The following is a 22,299-nucleotide window of genomic DNA, read 5'->3' as shown; positions in this document are numbered from 1 at the left end:
TCTTAATAAATAATCAGCTATTCTGTACTGTGACCCCACCATAAACACACACACCACAAGTTATAGTCTCAGAGATAAATATCCAAAAATAATCACAAGTCGTTTTATTCCACAATTATATGCCAATACACCTTAAAAGGGTTTCTGAATAAATTTACATTTCTTTGCCAATATTACAATTCATAAATATACATAAATCTGGTTCATCAATAGTTGAAAACCTAGCCTATTGGTAGCTCCTACCTCAGCTACGGCGGCATCAACGCTTCCATAAAACTGCGGAACATTTTCTAACCGCTTGCGAATTGGAAGCTTGGTCCTGTTCATCTTGTCTAGCTGATGTTGTGTGATGAAAGAAGAAAGCAAGGGTGAGCAACAAGCCCACCAAAATAATATGTATAATGATTTACAATATATGAGCATTCTCATAGTACTCATGAAAGTCTTGGTCAAGAAGAAATGAACCAACTTTGATATCTTACCGCGACCAAGTCGCAAAATATTCAGTATATATGTACATATATACTTTTCACAATCTTTGAAATCCTCTGACATGTATAATATACACAGAGTTCCCGTTTATAACTGTATAAAATATCGTTGCAAGGTGATCTCATATATCTAACCTTGTCTCAACGTTTTTCCGAAAATCTTTGACATGCACAAGATAATCATTTACTAGATATAAGTTTAAAAGATGAAGTTACAAGCTACTCCCATATACTTATATCCGAATACTACTTGAACTACCACCGTTCAAGTTATAATCAGTTTCAAAAGTTCATCACCCAGATGAGACTACAAGATAAGACTTGAATAGATTCAATCCTTGAAATATCATTATAAATAATGAAGTTACGAGATACTTCATTAAGTCCCGATATATATATATACACCTATATATATATACATTTCATACACTCCTTGAAAACCTCTGTTATGAAAATTATAAACAGAGTTGCAATATCCAATGAATTTTGGAAAGGAGAAAACCTTGGCATAAACCTGATATCTTGATGATCAGGCAAAGATACCAATAAGTAACCTTTTCTACTAGTAGATGGATGAATCCCCCACCGGTCATCACCCTGGCCACATAAGGATCTTGTGCTGGACCGCCACCCGGCCTCTTATGCGTTGATGGACTGCCACCCAGCCACTTACACTTTCATGGACGCCCACTGAGCCCATGTTGCTTATGCCGACTCAATAGATGGACTTACTTCCCGAACGTTGGGTAAGTAATCAATTCATTTATCAAAACAGCAACCTCGTTGCGAATGTAAAATACACCACTGAGCCGGATCCTTCAAGTTTTGAGCGAGTATTTAAATCCCCTTCGAAAGGAAGATCTTAACTATAAAAATGAGTTTTGGGATCCGCTCTAACTTTTAAAATCATTTTGAAGACTCGAAAACATTTTTAAGAATGTTTGGAGTAATGCTGATTTAATAAAGTAAATCAGTCCCGATATATTAGAAAATATCTGAATATTATCATTTAAATAATATTCCCATAAGGATAATCCTTATAAAAATAATCGAAGTAGAAGTGTTAAAACTCATACTTGAAATGAATATTAAATAACCAAAGATATACTTATACGAAAGTACTATCTTTATTTGAATAATCAAAAGTAAGTTTGATTATCGAAACATTATTCTTTAACAAAATAAAGAATATTATTTAATAAAATAAGCGGAGTCATAAGCCCCCGAATGAATATTCAAAATAATATTCATTAATAAAATAAACTGAGTCATAAGTCCTCGAATGAATATTCAAATTAATATTCATTAAATAATATAATGTTATCGAATAAACCTTATTCGATTAATAGTTTTAAAAACTATTCATATATGTATATATATATATTATACTCGGGAGCCTTGCCTCCCGGTTTTTAGAAAAAATTCACCTTTTGATCCCCTATACTAAGGGTATAGTCAAATACCGCTTATCTCTAGCATAGGTATTATGCAACTAATAAGCATTTGAACCAACAGATATAAAAATCAAGAATACGAAACATGCATGCATATATACCATATCACATGCTACAATATATCGCAAGAATTTGCTAATAACAAATATGCATTTATCACAAGATCATGCATATACACATATACATCACAACAACAGTTATACGGGTAGAAAACTTGCCTGAGCGACTGGGGGTTACAATTGGCTTGGGACGAGTCTGGTAACCTATAAACAACATATAAGTTGGAATCAAACCAAAGTCACTTATAAATATATACTTTAACCAATTTAGACTCTAACGCTCGCTTTGCGCTTAACGATTCACTTAAGTCGCTCGAGTACCCTCGGCTCCACCATTTTTAATAAATTAACCATTACGAGTTTTAAGGCGATTCTTTCGCGAGTGTCTTACCAACTGCCTATTACACTTTACATAGATGTTTCATACTCCAATTAGTCCTTTAAGGTCTTTAACCTATGTTTCAAAGTAAGGCGAGGGGTAATGGTTCGTTCGCGAAACGTCGTTACTTAAAACGGCCGTTTCTCCTAAACCGTACATCGGAATCAAACGAACCACATATCAAAACGAAGCTCGTAACATGAACTATCTAATCAATGCAATGGTCAAAACCTAGCAGGGAGTTCTCGGGTCCTAATGTTAAGAACAAAACAGCCTAAAGTAAATCGGACATTACGACGGCTATGTTTACGCGATTTCCCAAATTTAAAACATTCCAAATCAACCACCAATCAATCCCAATTCATTCATACAACCAAAATCCATCCCTATCACACTACAACAGCCCCAACACCTCAAGTTCTCCAATTTATGTTATTCTCAACATGAATTTAAAACTATACTTAAGTCCTTTACTAGTCAACAAGATTCAACATTCAATTCACTACCACTCCAACACAAACTCTAAACCTACAAGCATCAAGCTACTCTTTTACCATAACAATAAAAAGCATCCTAATATACAAAGTAAAGCTAGGGTTTGGAGATGTTATACCTTCCTTGTAGTGATTGGGATAGCTAGGAAGCCTTAAGAAGCCTTGAGATGTCTTAGGGATGCTTGGATCTTAAAGGAAAAACAAGAAAAATCAAGTTAAAAATCTTGAAATCACTATTCATTATCTTCTTCATTGATTTCTTGGAGAAGATTGTGAATGATTTGGAGGCTTAAACTTATAGGATAGCTATATCTATGCATAAGGAGTACTAGATAATTATCTTACCAATTAAGGAAGCTTGGAACTTGAATTTTGAAATTCTTGCTTTGGAAAAGAAGAAGAAGCCGAGAGCAAGGTGAAGAAAATGAAATAATCTTTGTGTTTTGGGTGAAATGATTGTTGGTTGGTTGTTTTTAGCTTGATTTTGGTTAATTACCCTTTTAACCATGAACTTTGTGTGGTTTTAAATCAACCACACCTCCTTCCCCCCTATGTCATGCTTATGTCACCTTGTGATGTCATCATCCCTTACTTGCCCTCTTCTTATTGGTTGGATGACCTCATCATCCCTAACCTCCTTGATTAACTTCCTAATTGTTTGCCTAATGACCGCTGATCTGTTATACGGTTCGCTTAACTTTCATTTTCGTTTATCGTTTGAGGGATCATACCCGGGATCTTATTACTTAGGTTCCCTTAACCTTTCTCAATACATTATATTCCTTTTTATGATCCTCTCTTATAATCCTTGAATTTAAATCCTTTTTTATTATGTTACCTTATACTCAATTCTTTCTGTATCTGGTAGATTTCTGGGAAAAATCAAAGTGTTCGGATTTGGATTCTGACGATCTTTACATACACTTATATACCACATAGAGTACTAATAATATCCCAGAAGATCAATAAAAGAACCCCTACATAGTGTGGCATGAAAAGTTTTCTTATTCAGCAAAACACTATTCATAAGGGTTTCAAAAATTTCCAAAAATTGGGGTGATTACACCTTGCATTTGAAAATCTCAATATTGACAGTGATTCTGATGAAGAGGCTGAAGTCAATGTACAACAGATGATAAATGAAGAGACTAATGAACAAGAAAATCATGAAAATGAAAGCTCATTTCACAAACCTAATTTTAATAGCACAAACTCAGGGGGAGAAAGAGAAGAAGGTTCTACTAGTCATACCAATGATGGAGGAAATGATGAAGGCACCAGTCAACAAACTCATACCAGAAAATGGGATATGAGTCACAATCCTAATTCAATAATTGGTGATCCTAATGCTAGTGTAAGGACTAGAAGTGCGACTGCTAATGAGTGCCTACATTCATGCTTTCTGTCTCAAGTAGAGCCTAAGAAAACTGAAGAAGCTCTAATGGATCCTGATTGGATATCTGCTATGAAAGAAGAGCTTAATCAGTTTGAAATAAACAAAGTTTGGGAGTTAGTTCCTGCACCAAAGAACATAATTATAATTGGAACAAAATGGGTGTTCACAAACAAGATGGATGAAAGGGTATAGTTACCAGAAACAAGGCAAGGTTGGTTGTAAAAGGCTATTCACAGGAAGAAGGTATTGATTATGATGAAACTTTTGCTCCAGTTGCAAGACTTGAAGTGATAAGGATTTTTCTGGCATTTGCTGCACATTCAAATTTCAAAGTGTATCAAATAGATGTCAAGAGTGCCTTCCTAAATGGTGAATCGGAAGAAGAAGTTTACGTACAATAGCCACCTGGATTTGAAGATCCAGAATTTGCAGATTTTGTGTACAAGCTACTCAAGGCTCTATATGGACTAAAGCAGGCACCTAGAGCTTGGTATGATACATTGTCAGAATTCTTACTTAAACATGGTTTTACTAGAGGTACGATAGACAAAACTCTTTTCTACAAGAAGCATGGTGATGACATGATCCTAGTTTAGATCTAGTGGATGATATTATCTTTGGTTCTACAAATAAAAAGCTTTGCCAAAGATTCTCTAAGCTTATGCAGAGTGAATATGAAATGAGTATGATGGGGGATTTAAGTTACTTTCTTGGACTTCAAGTCAGTCAAAGAAGTGATGAAATCTTCATCAGCCAAACTAAGTATGTTAAGGATTTATTGAAAAAGTTTGGCATGGTTGATTGTTCACCTGCATCTACAGCTATGTCTACAGCAACAAAGTTAGATGAAGATAAAAAGGACAAGAGTGTAGATATTTCAAGCTATAGAAGAATGATTGGATCATTGCTTTACTTAACTGTAAGTAGACCAGACATCATGTTTGCAACATGTTTATGTGTAAGTTTTCAAGCAAATCCAAAAGAATCACATTTGATGGCCGTGCAGAGAATTTTCAGATACTTGAATGGAACTCCAAACTTTGGATTATGGTATTTTAAGGGAACTGATTTTGAAGCTGTTGGATATACAGATGCAGATTTTACCGAATGCAGGGTTGATAGAAAGAGTACTAGTGGAAGTTGTCAGTATCTAGGACAAAGACTTGTATCCTGGTATAGAAAGAAACAACAATCTATGTCAACTTCTACAATAGAGGTTGAATACATAGCTGCAGGAAGTTGTTGTGCTCAAGTGCTTTGGATTAGAAATTAGCTAATGGATTATGGCCTAGTGTTACATGATAAGTGGCATTTTATACCACTTAGAATGTCTTATAATGGCTTGAATTGATGTTTTAAAATCAAGTATTTTGTGTATTTGATGTTTTTTTCTAGTATTTTTGCATTTCAAGGTATAACTTGCGTATGTAGGAAGAATTCATCATAATAAGCCTAGGAAAGTACTTGGAATTGGTTATGGGAAGTTAGGAGCAGAATGCAGCAAAATCAGGAGCAGAATACAGGATTTTTCCAGAAAGTGTTGGGGCGCCCGCCCGGGAAGCTGGGGCGGCCGCCCGGAGTCGAAAAATTAAATTCTGATTTTTTATAATCCTTATTCTAATGGACTTCTGAGACGGCTGATTCTTGTGGGCTCTTTATAAGTAATCTTCAGAGACGTTTCACAAAGGAAGTATTCATCATGCAAGGAGCAAGGAGAGAAGAAAAGAAGAGCGTTTTAGCACACCGCAATGAAGAAGAGGAAGCATACGTTTCTTGTGATTCTTTTATTCGTTGTAATAGTGGATGCTAGTTTTCTTTACTTTGAACCTATTTACTCTTGTGACGTACTCCAGTTTTAATAAGTATTTTATTTAGTTTTTATTGTGTGTTTTTATCATGTTTTCATATGAACCCATGGTGACGATGAGTTCTATCATGGGCTAATCGTGATCATGGGGTTGTAGCGGATTTACTATGGAATTCTTTAGTTAATTGTTTAATACCTTGGTGTGTGATGATTGTATGATATCTAGTATAGGTTGTGCTTATTTGTCTTATGTGCGTCGAAAACATATAAGATAGCCTGTTAATCTCTCGTGAAGCGACGGTGAATCTTGAGATTTAGAACTTGCCATGCTAGCATAGATTCATGTATTGTATGCATGATTAGTGGGTAACTCTAACCATTTTACTTGCTCTGTGTAATCATAATGAATAACTTGTGCTTAAATCGCTATATTGTCAAATTCTGTAGACATATAGGGTCTCAACATAATTGATGCCTATGCAACTTCTATCTTAATTGTGGATGTTTGGTAGAATGGCACTAGTACAACGAAAGTTGGCTTTTATCAGTTTTGTGTTGTTCGATTAATATCATCACCGTTACATGCTAAGGGTAATAACAATGATTTTTGAATGAAGTAGTAATGAAGTTATGATCTCATGTGTGTTTAATATTGTTAATTCAAGTAATAAATTAAGTGTTTTATTCTCGTAGTAATTGTAGTTAATAATTAGTTAATCAACCTTAAGTGTTATTATCTTGACATTGAGAAGTAATCATACATTGGTGAGTGAGTGTTAATTAAATATAATTAGTCTGAGTCTCTGTGGGAACGAACTAGAAATCATTTTATATTACTTGCGAACGCGTATACTAGCGTGAATTATAAGCGCGTGTTTTGTGCCTAACATTACACATGATTCCAATCATGTGTGACAATACTAGTGCTATATCTATAGTGGCTAATCTAGTTAATCATTCTAGAACAAAGCACATTGATTTAAGTTACCATTTTATTAGAGAACATGCTAAAAATGGTACCATTGAGCTTATTTTTGTTCCAACAGAAAAATAATTAGCTGACATTTTTACTAAACCTTTGGATGAAGCAATTTTCACTAGACTTGTTGGTGAAATTGGAATGCTTAATTCTTCATCCTAAGGCAAGAACTCAGCTAATGTTTTGCAGCAGATTAATTTCTAGTAAATCAAAATTCATTTGATTAATTAGAAATTAACTGAAATATGAATTATAAATATTTCAGAAATCTCTGCATATTTATTTTTCAAAATTATAAAATTTAGCTTGGAATTTTTCAAATTCTAAGTAAACTGTCTTATTGTTGATTTATATTTTCAATATATAAAATTAGCACAAGGCAGAATCAAAGTGATCAAAAGTATATAGAGAACTGAGTTCTCGATAAGTCTAATTGACTTATCGATTAGTCATTTTAAGACTTCTCGGGTGAGTTCTCGATAAGTCAATTTACTGACTTCTCGATAAGCTTGATTATGAATTATCGATCAGTCATTGTAGAGTTCTCTATAAGTGATAATTCACAGAGTTCTCTACAAGTATAATTTTAGACTTATAATTCATAACTGAAATAATTTAATCCAATAAATTATTTTAGTAAAATACTTTTGGCAGAATTATTCTAATTTTATTTTGTTTTATTCAAATAAAAATTGGAAACAATTCATTCCATTTTGGACAAACTGGGTATTTACTAGACATATCGATAGGTTTATTTTTAGTTCTCTACAAGAATAAACAAAATAACTTATCGATATGTTTTTCACTTTTCAAAATGACTTCTCGATAGACAAATCCCAAACGTCTATTTTTGAGTTCTCGACAAGTCATTTACTTTTACTATAAATACCCAGACATCTCGACATACATATACTTACGCCTTCGAGAACTCTAATTGACCTAGCTTGTTCAATTCCAAAATGATTTCTCTCTCGTTTCAAATCCTTTCTCACTAATTTCTTTTACCCATTAATCCTCACAATCACAACAATGGCAGCAAATATTATTGTACCCTTCATCCCAAAGGAGATCAACTTCCTTACATTCTTAGATGCAAATCAAGCACCTGAAGCTTTTAAAAGCTTTGTCAAGTTCTTATCTGAAACCTACTTTGTTGGAGCTCTTACAACTAACCCAGTTCTCTATCTGGATGTATTGGGTGATTTCTGGAACACAGTTGTAGCTAAGACACTTGTGCATGAAGATCAATCGTCAAGTCTAGTGATTAACTGTTAAATCAAAGGACAACAGGTTGAGATAACTGAAGCTGATATGAACCTGGCCTTGAATATTCCAACTGACAAGGTAGTAGAGATTCCAACTCTGGAGGAGCTGTATGAATTCTAGGATTTTATCAACTACTATGAGAAGATTAACTTGGCTAACTTGAATAAGAAAAATCTGAGAAGGGAGTGGTCCTTTCTGTTTGATTATGTGGTTAGAGCTTTCACATGCAGGAAATCAGGATTTAACAACATTTCTAGTGTTGTTCAGAAGCTGGTCTACTCAATGGCTCACAACAAATAAATCAATATAGGTAGGGGTGAGCGCGGTGCGGGCGGTGCGGTTTTTTCCTCAAACCGCAAACCAAACCACACATGCGGTTTGATCAAATTTCCAAACCGCAACCGCACCGCGTACCCTCAAAAACCGCATAAACCACACCACAAAAATGCGGTGCGGTGCGGTTCACTGCGGTTTATACATTACAAGTTCAAAAATTTTAAATAAATACAAAACTTAAATTTAATTAAATTTCCGAATAATATAACAAAGTTGCCAATATTCTTCAATAATATAAATTAGAAATTCCACACTGTAAAGTTTAACGTAGAAGCTTGGCTCGGCAATTAAATGAGTTCACTATTAAATAGGTGGCTTTGTACCATGTATCTCATTATTTTTGAAGAAACACAAATAGGATGATCACCACGCAACAATTGGTCTTGTAGAAACAAGATGATCACTAAGCAAGAACTCCTACTCCTAGTATGTTAAATGAAATTAGACTTAATAAATGGAATCATGAAATATAAGTATTATATATATATTAAATATTGTGGTGCGGTGTGGTTTGAACCGCATTTCAGAAATTTAAAACCACAACCCGCACCGCACCACGCGGTTTATTAAAAATTCAAACCGCAACCGCACCACAAAAATTAAAAACCACGTTTTGCGGTGCGGATTGGTGCGGTGCGGGAAGTTTTTGCGGTTTGTGCAGTTTTCTACTCACCCCTAAATATAGGACACTACATTCTAGAGGAATTGAGTACCAGGCTCATCATGCCATTCACTTCTAGAGGTAAAGAAATTTTGCTTCCTAGATTCATAATGTCTCCTTTAAATCATAAAGTAAATGACATACATATGCTTGAAGGTTTAGATAGGTCATTAATAGGTAACTGTAAGCAAGTGTCCAAAATTCTATTGGATCACTTACTACTAAAAATAAGGTACATGTGGGTCTTAAGTTAACACCTTTGATGATTGAAAGATTTAAGACCTATCCTTACCATATTCCTGACATGAGGGCCAATGTAATTCATTCTAGTGCAATAATGGTTCCTGATCCCGTGGAAGTACAAACATAGGCACACCCACAGGAACCTACCCATGTTGAGCCTACTTCTTCAAAACCAATAGCTGCTAGGAAACCAACCACTTCATCCTCTCAAAAGGGTGAAGTGAGTAAAAAGAAGAGAAATGAAGCAACCCTTACTGTATTTAATGAGAGTGGTGAAGAACAAACACCAGCTGAGTCACCCTTGGTCAGAAAACCAAAGAAGGCTAAGTAAACTGAGTTCACCACTCTAGACACCTCTGCATCCTCTCAAAAGGATGTAGTTGTAAACAAGGGACTTGAACAGACTCTAGGGGCATCCTCTCAACAGGGTGTCTCTATTGAAAAGAGCATTCTCCCAAATGCACCCTGTAAAGAGTCTACACAACCATCACTTGATCAAATACAAGTGTATGGAAGGAGAAACAAGGATGGCACACACAAGGAGAGCACATTACTTGAAGCTCCCTCATCCATTCAGGGGGAGCTTCCAACACTCACTACTGACCAATAAATCTTAATCTCTCAAATTTCTTTTTCACATACTTCACTTGAATCCATTCCTCAAGTGCAAACTCAATCAAGTGATTTGGTTCAAGAAAACTTTCTCACCACCCAGACACCTCATTTAGATGGTGAGAGGCTACTAGCTGGGGTAGACCTTGATGACACCATCCAAACCATGGGGGATTCATCAGTTTTTACTGAAGACCCCATGGAGGTCACAGATGCACCTTCATGTGCAAATTAGTCTTCACAAACTGCAAGGTTTGAGGGTAGTACTCCTTAGGGGAAGCTATCTAAATCCTCTCCAATTTAATTAGAGGTTCCTGTTCTAGGAACAACTCCCCTCAAAATCTAGAAGAAATTGCATTAGCAATTAATGGTAGGAGTACAATTACCAATGACCCTGTTATGGGAGAGGCAAGTATAACACATTTAAGTGACAGTGCGGTGCAAGACACACAAGGATTTAAGGAAAATGACAGTAGCACGATCAAATTTCCTCCAATTCAAATAAAGGTTCCCACAACTGATGAGGAACAACATCCTGTCATAACCATAGTGCAAACTGTGAGTCCAACTGTGAGTCATGTCATAGGTGATCCTGCTTCTTCTCAAATCCAAACAACTGAACCTTCAATCTCTCAACAAACTCATCTAGTTTCTAACTGGCTACAAGAAGCTGCAACTCAACCTACCCTTGAAGATTTGAGGGTTGATCAGCTAGTAGGACTTGCATAGATCTCTTAACAATTCCTCACATCAAATATGTCCAATCAGGACTATCAAGCAATCATGTTTTCCTATCAAACAGATGTGGAGGACCAACGGGCCAAAATAGTAGATAAAGCTGGAAGAGATGCAAACTGTGATTCCTGGTTGGATAAAGAGTTCAAGATAGAGATGGACACACTCCTGGCACAGTTTAGAGAAGAATATATCATTATTCTAGGAAGCAATGCCAGATGCCTGTCTCCACGGGAAGTCTATGATGATGTAAATGAAATGACTAAATCTCAAATCAAGGCCTTTCATAATTTTGAGAAGGCCCTCAATGTCACATTAACTGGCCATCAAGATAAAATCATGGGAATGATGAGGAGAAAGATGGATGATATAATCCCCTCACAGGTAGAGATCAAGAACCAATTCAAAACCTTTTCAGAACAAATGTCAAGGTATGATCTAAGTGGGGTAGACAATAGTGTTACACAACTGAAGGAATCATTTTTAGCTCTGCACAAGGTAGTTCAAAATCATATATAAAATTCCAATGACACAAGGTAGAAGTTGGATCAAATGCACACTTCAAGATACACTCCTTCCCTTTTGGTCATTGATGAAATACAGAAGTATGTGCAAGCTTCATTTGGACCATCTACCTCAACCTCTACTTCAAGATCCTCTACTCAAGATATTTAAGATCTCAAGGCACAAGTTGCTTCTCTAGAGACCTCAAATGCCTCCCTCAATGCCCAAGTTCAGGCTTTGACTTTTCTAGTAAAGAGTCAATAATCAGATATCAAAACCCTAGTGGACTCTCACAAGCATCTCCAAATGCATAATTATATTGCTTTGGGGGCCATCATGGGGAAGCTCAACATACCACTTCCCACATTACCTGAAGAAATCAGACCATAATTACCAACTCCCCTACTCATGCCTATCACCAAGACTAAGGGGGAGATTGAAGCTAGGATTCAACAATCCAGGGATGCTAAATATAAGTCTAAAGAGCCTATTCATGTTGGTCAAAGCTCTTCACATGCTCAAGTCTCCCATAATGTTGGAAAAGAAAGACTTCTAAAGGCTGCATAAGGACCAAATCAAGACCAATAATTCAGTGAACTTCTTACAGTAATAAGGATGTCTCTTCAAAACAACTACATCACCTACAAGAAAGCTTTGGCCAAAAACATCAACTTCATTAGGGCAGTGGTTATGAAAATTGATAATTTCTTGGAAAAAAGAATTGTTGTGAATATCAATGATGGTGTTGTGGACAGATGTCGTCAGGTGTCTCTTCCAAATCTTAAAACCTTAAAAACATCTGAACTGGATGAAATTATTGAAAGAGTAAATCCAGTTATTCTAGAGGACACCCAACTACTAAAAGAGCTCAAAAATAAACAGATAACAGTTTTTCTTGAAGCCTATCTATATCCAAACAAAGGAGTAGTCTACATCTTTCCAACAACCAAGCAATGCAAACATCTCCTTGTTCCTAAAAACTGTGTCAGATCAAACATGAGGTTGATCATGACTTTGCAGTCTGATCTAAAGTACAAAAGGAGCAAGAAGCATGAGGATATGGAGATGATAAAGATCTTGAATAGATACCTAATGAATTCTGACACCATATTGCCACCCACTCAATTCAATTTGAAAGAGGATAAGGATGATGATGATGAGCAGAAGCCAAATGATCAACCTCCTTCTGGCTCAAATCCAAGTCAATCTTCTAGAGCAACTGGTGACAAGGACAAAAAGAAAGATGAGAAAAAGGGAAATGACAAAAAGAGAGGAGAAGAAAGAAGAAGGAAGAAAAAGGAAGATGGATCACTACCAAAACAACAACAAACCCTTAAAATCCAAATGATAAAATCTCATCCTACCAAATCTCTTAGCACAAACACTCAACCATCTCTCACCTCAAAGCCAAAATTTCTATACAAGCCAACTGCAAACTCACTTCACAAAATTCCAATCACTACCACTAAAACAGCTTGAAGAAAATCACAAACCTACCTTCATATAAATCTCCAATCAAGACACACTTTAAATATGTTGGGAGAAAAGCAAAGCAACTACCAATTACTGAAATATCACTATGGAACTGCTATGATCAAACTGACTTTCTGCCACTAAATTGGTGCCTCACAGATGAAGAATATTTTCAATAGCTAGTTGAAGAAATAGTCAGAGTCTGGGTTATATCATATACATAAGTCATAATTTACTATGATGATGGTTCTTTCACCTTACTTGACTGTAATCTAATGGACACACTTTCAACCACATAGTTTAAAAGAGTGATCAGTCTGATGAATGATAGGGATACTGTAACAAGGTTCTGCAAAGTTATATATTGTGTATGGGTGAAAGAAATAGATGAGAAAATTGCAAAGACAAAGGCTGAGAAGGAAGAAAGAGATAGGAAATATGTTGAAGAACTGGCAAGAATTGAGAAAAGATCAATTGAGCTTAAAGAAAAAGGGATGAACAGACTCTACAAAGATGGACATTTTCTGAATATTAAGATTGGCAGACACTCCAGGTTTAGGGCTGGTTACTTAAATGGTTATTCATTAGATGAGTGGCTCAAGCTTGTGGAAGCTTTAAGAGGAACTGAAATTTTAGAAGAAATGGAAGTATTAGTGACTCTTAAGGATCTCATTAGAAAGGAGCCAGGATATGAAGAATTCATGTAATGAATATTCTTGTTAAAACTTCAACAACCATTTAATGTTAAATGTTACATTTCTATCAATTTGTATGTAAAGTCTAAACTGTTCATTGTAGCTTGGGGTTAGTCTTGTTAACAGGCATGAATTTGTGATAAGCAATCTTCTCACAAATTGGGGGAGATTGTTGTGCAAGACATGCCTGTACCTCAACAAGACTAAGTCAAATTGACAACCCTAAGTGATTTATATTGTAATCTAAGTTTGTATTTTGTGTTGTAACATTTAAGTATGTAAAAATGTGAATATACTAGACTGGAATATTTTTCTGAAAACAGTATCAAGCCTAAGAATAAGCTCTGAAAAGTTCCAGAGATATCGACAAGCCAAATTGAAGACATGAAGATTGGAGATATCGACAAGCCATTTCTTTACTAGATAACTCTGAGTTATGGACATGTCATAATACCACTAGAGAACTCAGAGATATCGATAAACTGATTCTACATGCAAAGAAATAGAGATCTCGATAAGTCAAAATTTCATTCAAGAACTCAGAGACCTCGAACAGTCAAACAGCATTTGAGAACTCAGAGACCTCGAATAGTCAAACAACATTCGAGAACTCAGAGACCTCGAATAAGTTAAAGTCACTCGAGAACTCAAAGATCTCGATAAGTCAAAAGTCATTAGAGAATTGTGAGACCTCGATAAGCCTTTATACTTATCGAGATGTCAGTTCTCTAACAGCTAACTGGAGACCTCTAATGAAATTCAAATGCAGAATACAGTCAAGTTAAATATCCATGATTATCAATCAACAAACGATCCAATCAGTTGGATTGATAAGTCTACAAAAAGCAGCTTGAAGAGTGCAAGATAAAGGGTGAAGATTAACTGACAAAGGAAGATCAAGTTAACATAATATGGAAAGATATGCTAAGCCAGAAATGGAAAGATTAGTTACAGGCTATTAAAGTGATTAACACTTCTTATTACATGTTATGTAAACCAGTGTTTAACTATTTTATAAAGTTAACACTGGTCCTTTGTTATCTGTAATAATTTGAGATAAGAAAAATCTTGTATTCTCTCAAGGAAGAAGCTAAGCTCTTTAACAACAAAGAGCCTAGAAATTTTGTAGCAAAATATTCTTAATTTTATAAAATTAAGTGAGTTTTGAAAGATTTGTGTTCACTGTTCTTAGTTGTTTAAATTTAGTATCAACACATTTTACTACAAGGTTTTAATTTACTTTGTTCATCACCATAAACACTTTAAGAAAAGCAGAAAAACACCAAAACGCATTCACCCCCTCCCCCTATGTGTGTGATTCATTACCTAACAAGTTTCAACTTCAATATTGTAATATTGCTCTTCCTTAATCCAGCTTAGTGCTTCGTGGATTCCAACAGCTTTAGCTAACTCAAGATTGATCTTAACCTGCAAACATCTTGATCTTGACTTGATCAGTTGTCCTAGCTATTTTCTGACTACAAAAGCATAGTTATGACAAGAAGAATGCTCGAAAATAGCAGCATCGGTGTTCACCTTAACTCTATTATTCTGTGGTAGTTGTCAGTGTTAACGACCATCATTTTGGATCATATAACCAAAGAAATTGTCGAAAGATTTATCCTTAACACTCTTCCTGTTGAAATTCAAACCCTCGGTCAATAAAAGGTGGATACTCATTTTTCATCACCTAGACAAGTTTACTTAATAAAAGGTGGGTGAAGTGGATTCAAAACAACAGAGAAACTAAATAAAATGCAGGGGTCAACAATAAAGTTGGAGATTGTTAAATACTTCCATGAATTAAGGTTGGCTATGTCTTTGAAGTTTGCATATATAAATCTAAAAATCAAACCTTGTAGTTAATATTGTAATATAGTCAAGTTTGAATCCTAAAATAAAGGTAGGCCATTGACATGTACAAGAGAAAATGGATGGATATAATAAGTAGTCTGTGAAGTAAGGCATGATGAAACTTAGCATATTAGAGGCCTATATATAGGCTGATCCTATGATGTTAAAGTAGTGAGTAAGATATAGAAAAGCACAAGAGTAAAATAATTGTGAGAAGAAAAGAGCAGTAGCTCTATGTCTCTGTATAAAATAAAAAAATAAGGTCGCAACCTTGTCCCTGCATGTATTGCAAATACTTGCAGCTTATCTGTTATAAATAAGTGTGTTATTTGATTTATTACTTAGTCTCTACTATACTTTTTTTAATATGTACAAGCCCAAGCCCATACACGTTTTTAACAAGTGGTACTTGAGCCAGCGTTTTATTCGAGAAAAATGGCGAATATGGTGCAACCCAACATTCCAAAACTGACGTCCACAAATTACGAGAATTGGAGTATCCAAATGAAGGTGTTACTCAGTTCTTACGATAATTGGGAAATTGTCAAAAATGGGTTCAACGAGCCCGTAGAAGCAACACTTCCATCTACCGAGAAAACGACGTTAAAGGAGATCCGGAAAAAAGATAAAAAGACGTTGTACACAATTATTCAAGGTGTTGATAAATCAACCTTGAAAAAATTTCTGAAGAAAAAGCTGCAAAAGAAGTGTGTGAGATTTTGTAAAAATCATTCAAAGGAGTTGAAAAAGTTAAAAAGGTGTGGCTCTAGGTGCTATGCGGGGAGTTAAAAAATTTAAAGATGAAGAATTATGAAAATATTGGTGAATTTGTTACGCGCTTGAAAGTCGTGACAAATGAGATGAAACAAAATGGTGAAAGTCTCGACGATATTCGGGTCATGGAAAAACTACTCCGTTCGCTGACCAGAAAATTTGATTACGTGTTACTTCTATCGAGGAGTCAAAATATTTGTCAACAATTTCGATTGACGAGCTCGTTGGTTCTATTCAAGCCCACGAGCAGCGAATGAACTAATATGATGATGTAAGCCATTTGGAAAAGGCATTGTACAGTAAGGTGACCATCAGTGACAGTTCTAGCGGTAGCGGTTCTGTACGTGAAAGAGGTGGCTTTAAAGGTGGCTACCAAGATGGATGAGGACGTGGAAGGCATTCTTTAAACAGAGGCCATAAATCTGAAGGTTATGAACCATCTGGTCATGGTCAGAATTTTAGAGGCCGGTGAAGAGGCGGATTTCAACGAGGTGACAAATCTCAATTTCAGTGTTATAATTGTAATAAATTTGGTCACTTCAGTTATGAGTGTAGAGCACCAAAGGTGGAAGAAAGAAGTCATTTTTCAGTAGAAAAAGAAGATAAAGACGTTGGAACTGCTATGTTCCTCACTTATAAAGGAGACGAGGAGAGCAAGAAGAATGTGTGGTATCTTGACTTAGGAGCCAGCAATCATATGGATGGTCATAAAGATTTATTTATAGAGATAGACGAGACCATCAGCGGAGGAGTTACTTTTGGTGACACGTCAAAAATTCCGGTCAAAGGAAAAGGTACAATTATGATTGTGTCAAATAATGATGAGAAAAAGTATATAAATGATGTTTATTATATACCTGCTTTGAAAAATAATATAATTAGTCTTGGCCAACTTGTGGAGAAAGGATATAATATACAGATGCAGGATAATTCTCTTACCATCAGAAACTAGGTTCGAGAATTGATCGCTAATGTGGAGATATCACAGAATCTCCTGTTCACACTCGATATGCAAACGAACATGCAGAAGTGCTTAAAGTCGATCATTAAAAATGACTCGTGGCACTTGAGATATGGTCATCTTGGATTTTTTGGCTTAAAATTATTATCAAAGACAAAGATGGTGGACGGTTTTCCAGAAATCAACGAACCAGAAAATTTATGTGAAGCGTGTGTCAAGGTGAAGCAACACTGACAGAGTTTTTTCCATTGGAAAATCATGGAGAGACAGGAGACCATTGGAGATAGTTCACACAGATATAGCTAGTCCATTTGATATCCCATCCCTTGGAGGTAATAGGTATTACCTAACATTTATTGATGATTTTAGCAGGAAAAGTTGGGTGTATATCATCAAAAAAAATTGGAGGCTCTTGATAAATTCAAGGAATTCAAAGCACCAGCCGAAAAACAAAGTGGACATTATTTGAAGACACTCAGATCAGATAGAGGAGGCGAGTATACTTCAAATTTGTTCAGGAATTTCTATCGAGCACATGATATAAATCATCAATTGACAACAACATACACTCCACAACAAAATAGCATTACAGAAAGGAAGAATCACACTATTCTTGACATGGCAAGAAGCATGGTGAAAGCAAAGCACTTACCAAGAACTTTTTGGGCTGAAACTATTTTGTGTGCAGTTTATTTGCTGAATCACTGTCCAACAAAAAGTGTCAGAAATAAAAATCCAAATGAAGCATGAAGTGGAAGCAAACCATCAGTTGGACATCTCGAAATTTTCGGGTGTATTGCATATGCCCATGTTCCCGACCAGAAAAGGAAGAAGCTAGATGACAAAGACGAAAAATATATTTTTACCGGATATGACAAAAGAAGCAAGGCGTATAGACTCTATAATCCCATCATGAAGAATTTAATCATTTCTCGAGATGTTGAGTTTGATGAATCAGATTACTGGAGATGGAGCGAGGAAGAAAGAAAAGTTGTCAGTTTATTCTTTAATGGTGATGATGATGACGATGACGACCCCAATATTGAAGACGACGGAGATGATGATCCAACTCCTCCATAAAGTCCGACTCAACAAACTTTCGCATCAACACCATCAACGAGAGGAAGCAGCAGTTCAGGGGGAGCGCCAAGAAAGATACGAAATTTGGATGATGTTTATGCTGAAATAAGTCCAAATGAAAATTTTGATTATTCTTTATTTTGCTTAATGGCTGCATGTGATCTAGTTACATTTGAAGAAGCTTCTGAAGAAAGCAAATGAAACAAATCCATGGACGAAGAAATTGGCGCAATCAAGAAGAATGATACATGGGAGCTCACAGATCTTCCAGAAGGACTGTTAGGTCCCGAATTATCGTAGAAGGGGGGTTGAATACGATAATCACTAAATTAAAAAATTCTTTCGAATCTTTTGCGGATATAAAATTTAGTGCTCGGTTAGTGGTTTCGTGTTCTTGATAGGAATAGTGTTTGGAACAATAAAATGAGGAACACAAGATATTCGGGGAAATATATATTCGTATATAAATCCTCGAGGGGTGTTCTACACTCTGGTAAATAAATTAACCGAATCCAATCTAAGAACAATAAAGTTCCTAGTTTCTACAAAGATTTACAAATCAAATCCTACACAATGATCTAGCTTTTGTTTGTACTAGGATTTAATTACCGGGTAACGTTTATAATGCCCCTATAAATATTCAAGAGTTAAACCGGGCAGTATAACGTTATTCCGGTGAGAAGTTAAACGGATATACAAAAAGTTTGAGCTTCTCTGTAAATTCTTTGCTGCAATCTTCAGCTCTTTTGGGAGAAGAAGATGAACATAACTATTCTGATTGCTTGAATGCTTCTGATGTTGTAGTGTAGTATTTATATTCAATTGAAATATATGGTGAAATATTAACCACACAAATCAATTAAACAAACCAATAAAGTTGTGGCTGAGGAGTAAGCTTGCTAACCTGCGACTAGTAACTCAACCTACGACTAAGAACTCAACCTGCGACTAAGTCATCAACCTGCGACTAAGAACTCAACCTGCGACTAAGTCCTCAACTTGCGACTAAGTCCTAAAACTGTGACTAAGAACTCAACTTGCGACTAAGAACTCAACCTACGACTAAGTCTTCAACCTGCGACTAAGAACTCAACTTGCGACTAAGTCCTCAACTTGCGACTACGAAGTTAACCTGTGACTGCAAAGTTGGTTTTGCCTTTGAAATATTCTTCACAACTCCAACCTGGGACCATATAGCTAGCTGGCGACCATTGTTGCCTTTTTTCTTTTTATTTAAGTTTAAATTTTAACTAAATTAATTTATAAAATAAACTTAAATATAACTTATATAAATAAACTAATTTAGATTTATAAAATAAATTTATTTAAATTTTATAAAATAAATCATTTTAAGTTTAATAAATAAATATATTAAAGTCCATTAAATAAATTTATTAAAATTTGAGTTTTGCCAATCCTTAGAGAAGTTTAGCTGTATACTCCGCACACCTCTTCTCGTACTTTAACAAATAAATGTTCAATCCAAGTACGCTCCTCAACTTAACAATTCTTCTAAAATTAATACCTAGATTCTTTCATGAGCTGTTGATGCCTTGTGCAACTGGTCTGGTTCACAGATGAGTAACCCCGATTCAGATCTTCATATTATAGTCTGGATTATGCTTCAGAAATAATCTTCTAGCAATTTCCTCATAAAGTGTCTGAATCTTGGGATCTTTATAGTAGACAGGAGTCTGCTTTCCCTTGAGCTTCAGAGTTTGCATAAACCTTTGAAAAACTTGACTTCCACTTTGTATCAGAACCTCAGGCTTTGTCATCAGACTTTGCTCATCAGAACTTGATATTAGATTTTGAGTTTCAGTACTTGCTATCAGATTTTGAGTTTGAGCAGCTTCATAACTTGTCTTCTTTTGAATTGAAGATCTACTTGTATCAGTAATTAGTTTCCTTGAAGAAACCTTATTGCTCTGCTTTTTTTCTTGACCTCTACCCTTGCTAGGGTTTCCCTGGTCATCTGCTTCATCATCTTTCTTCTTCAGTATTTGAACATTAGTGCATTTGGACTTAACTATCTTCTCCCCCTTTTTGGCATCATCTGACAGTAGGAGGGAGAGAAGAAGTTCCACTAAAGATTGAATATCATTCAATTGAGCCTGTTGAGAAGCTTAATTAGCCAGGACCTCAGAGATTTGGGCCTGTTGCTTCTCTTGAGCTTTCTCAATTGCTTCTACCTTTTCAGAATTAGGTCTGATAAACCTCTTTTTATCAAGCTTGGTCTCCATATCCAGCTTTTCAGCCTTTTCTGGAAGTTTGTCAACCTTTTCTTGAGTAGCATAGTGTAGACCTTGAAGATTTTTGGTAGACAGAGCCGTGACTTTGAGTTGTGTCTTGAAATCAGCATTAGTGAGCAACTCATTAGCTTTACCAATATGGCCTGTCAGTACTTTGGAGCTTGGAATGAAATCAGTGTCATTCCACTTCTTGGTCCACTCCACACCTCTGTGAGTATCTTCCCAATGAGTGGTAGCAGCTTGTTCAACAAACTTCTTAATTTGTGCCTCCTTTTCTAGAATAGGAGCAGGAGTATCAGCAGAAACACTGTCTTCTAAACTTGACGAAGACTCATTATCTTCTGACAGTACTAGAGTGTGTGAACCAACTGGAGATTCTGGAACAATCTCATTTAAATTATGAGCATCAAAATTTATCTCCAGAATTGGTGTTGATGGTGTAGATGATATCTCAGCATCAACATTTAAAATTGGAGAATGGAGGTGTAACCACTGTATCAGGAACAGTGTCATGGTCTTTAGCTGGAGGTGGCAGAGTTTCAATGATAATTGGCTCTAGTGAGATCAGAGATTCCTGATCTCGTTCCTCAGCTTCTTCAGTATCTTCTGAGGGAGGCTTAGCCAAATACCTCTTAGCCTTCATTTTCTTCAATCTCCTTGCCAATGAAGGAGTTGCTTTATCATCAGAGTTTAAAGTTCTTTTCCTCTTCAAGGTATTAGAACCTTTAGCTGCAGTTTCTTTCTGAGAATCCACAATTTCAGCTTCAACTGTCACAGGTTCTGATGCATGAACCTGTGCTTCCTCTTCACTATCAGATTCATCCCTGAGAATCATTTTTCTTCTCTTTTGTGGAGGCTGAGGAACAGACTTTGTCCTCTTAGGTTTGGAAGATGAAGGTCTGATTGTATGTGCTGATGGTTGAGGTTGTGATGATTGTGTTGGTTTGAAGTATGTCCTGATGGTAGGTTGTGGTTGTGGTTGAGAAGTGGTTGGCCGTGCAGTGGTTGGAGGTGCTGATGGAGGTTGGGATGGTTGAACATCAAGATATAGAGCAGTATATGTGGATGGGTCAGAGTTTACCAAAAACTGTTTGACATATTGTGGAATTCGGAGGGGTCTCAAAATAGTTTTCTTATTATCAGCAGATAATAAGTCAGTAAATGCTCTCTTAGCTAGCTTAAATGGTTCAATTAACTCACTAGCTAATAGGGGTGCATCAAAGCAACAAGAACTATAAATAAGCTGACAGAATCTAGCAAAATAAACTGTATTTCTATCTTCTGTCATCTTATCCCCAATAAAGCCTAAAATAGTACTTGCATAATCAAAATGAGTTTGATTTATGAGAGCATACCCGATTTGTTGACTGAGAATTGGGATTGCATCAAAATTTGAACACTTATTTGCAAAAGTCTTGGTGATGCAATCGAAGAAGAAACTCCATTCCCTCCTTATGTAGGGTCTCTTCAACTATCCCAGCTTCGCCAAAGTTTTCTCATAGACCAGATTGGCCATTAGCTGTTGAAGAGCTGGCTCCTCAAATGTTGAGAATGTGCAGTTTTCGGGTAGATGAAGTGCTTCTCTAACTGTGGCCAAGGTCACCACATGGGCATCCTCCCCTGTAGTAAAGACAATACTTGGGGACCCATTGGCACCACCATCATCATCCACGCCTGACCTCCAGAACTCCAGCACTTAAGTTCCTGAGAATGTGTCTGGTTGGGTCAGTGCATAACCTATTTCAGAGTTAGCGAGAAAGTCCTGAGTGAAATGAAGATCTGATGGGGCTTCAC

Source organism: Apium graveolens, chromosome 5 (assembly GCF_009905375.1).
Source record: "Apium graveolens cultivar Ventura chromosome 5, ASM990537v1, whole genome shotgun sequence".
In the NCBI taxonomy this organism is placed as follows: Eukaryota; Viridiplantae; Streptophyta; class Magnoliopsida; order Apiales; family Apiaceae; genus Apium; species Apium graveolens.
Note: the sequence above shows the minus strand (reverse complement) of the source record.